Source organism: Mus caroli, chromosome 8 (assembly GCF_900094665.2).
Source record: "Mus caroli chromosome 8, CAROLI_EIJ_v1.1, whole genome shotgun sequence".
Taxonomy (NCBI): Eukaryota; Metazoa; Chordata; class Mammalia; order Rodentia; family Muridae; genus Mus; species Mus caroli.
Window position 1 is genome coordinate 10255142 of NC_034577.1, and position 2019 is coordinate 10257160.

The following is a 2019-nucleotide window of genomic DNA, read 5'->3' on the forward strand; positions in this document are numbered from 1 at the left end:
TTCAGCGCAGTAGCTGGATATAAAATTAAGTCAAACAAATTAGTGGCCTTTCTCTACACAAAGGATAAACAGGCTGAGAAAGAAATCAGGGAAACAACACCCTTCACAATAGTCACAAATAATATAAAATACCTTGGTGTGACTCTAACTAAGGAAGTGAAATAGTTAGAAAGGCCAATTTGCAAATTCATCTGGAATAAAAATCTAGGATAGCAAAAACTCTTCTCAATGAGAAAAGAAGATCTGGTGGAATTACCATGCCTGACCTAAAGCTGTACTATAGAGCAATTGTGATAAAAACTGAATGGTAGGCCTTTTCTGTCTGGACTGCAGGCAGGTGGCTGCGAGCAGTTGGCTTGCTCTGATCAGTTGGAGCTAACCACTGCCAGGGGGGCTGCCAGGGCCAGCATATGCCCCAGTCGAGTGAAGATGGTGGGCCAGAACTGCGCCGGCACCTCGGGCGTGTCTGTGCCCTCTTCATCGGGTACTGCATCTACTTCGACTGCAAAAGGCAGAGTGACCCCAACTTCAAGATCAAGCCTCGAGAATGAAGAAACAGGAGCTTGCTAAGGAGAGAGCTGGGCTTTCCAAGTTACCTGATTTAAAAGATGCTGAAGCAGTTCAGAAATTGTTCTATGAAGAGATCCAGCTTGGTGAAGAGTTATGAAGGTGACTATGAGNAGGGTGTGGACCACCTGACAAATGTCATTGCTTTGTGTGGACAGCCTCAGCAGCTGCTGCAAGTGTTACAGCAGACTCTTCCACCACCAGTGTTCCAGATGCTCCTGACCAAGCTTCCAACCACTAGTCAGAGNACTGTAAGTGTTTAGAGCTTGTCTGATGATGATCTGCAATGAGCCAGATACCAGCATGAGAAAATCTCAGTAAAAATAATTTAACAGTTAGCTTGGAAGCTGGTCAGCTCTGGGGGAATAAGTGCAAATTGTGCTGTCATGAACTGTCCCACACTGACATCTACCAAAGGGATTATGAACTTTGGTAGATCCATTGTCTGTTCTATTTATTTTTCCAGTGAAAAGTATTTTGATAGAGCTTTTCATTTTATAAAACCAAACTATCATGGATTTCCGTTTGTTCTTAAGACATGCAAACCAAATGTAAATACAGTCGAGTCTTACTTAGGTAGAAACTCGTGGTGATTTTAAAAGATTGGAAAAGAATCTGAGGAAGAGTTGAATAATGCACATTCTAAAGACTAGAACATTTTATTGTATGTTGTAAAATTGGGTAGAAACTTGTGTTTGTGAAAACTGAGCATTAAAACCTTACAGAGACAAAAAAATTTCAAAAAATCCACAATAACTGCATGGTACTGGTATAGCGACAGACAGGTAGACTAATGGAATAGAATTGAATATCCATAAATGAATCCACACACCTATGGTCACTTGATCTTTGACAAGGGAGCTAAAACCATCCAATGGAAAAAAGACAGTATTTTCAACAAATGGTGCTGGCACAACTGTTGGTTATCATGTAAAAGAATGGGAATTGATCCATTCTTATCTCCTTGTACTAAGGTCAATTCTAAGTGGATCAAGAAACTCCACATATAACCACAGACCGTGAAACTTATAGAGGAGAAAGTAGGGAAAAGCCTTGAAGATATGGGCACAGGGAAAAAAATTCCTGAATAGAACAATGGCTTGTGCTATAAGATCAAGAATCGACAAATGGGACCTCATAAAATTGCAAAGTTTCTGTAAGGCAAAAGACACTGTCAATAAGACGAAAANGCCACCAACAGATTGGGAAAGGATCTCTACCAATCCTAAATCAGATAGGGGACTAATANCCAATATATATAAAGAACTCAAGAAGATGGTCTCCAGAAAACCAAATAAACCCATTAAAAAATGGGGCACAGAGCTAAACAAAGAATTCTCAACTGAGGAATATCGAATGGCTGAGAAGCACCTGAAAAAATGTTCAACATCCTTAATCATCATGAAAATGCAGATCAAAACAACCCTGAGATTCCACCTCACACCAGTCAGA

General features: G+C 40.3%; 1 pseudogene; it reads left to right on the plus strand.

Moving 5' to 3' along the window:
* The first annotated feature begins 429 nt into the window (after positions 1 to 429).
* Positions 430 to 857, plus strand: LOC110299540 (annotated as a pseudogene).
* Positions 858 to 2019: the final 1162 nt, after the last annotated feature.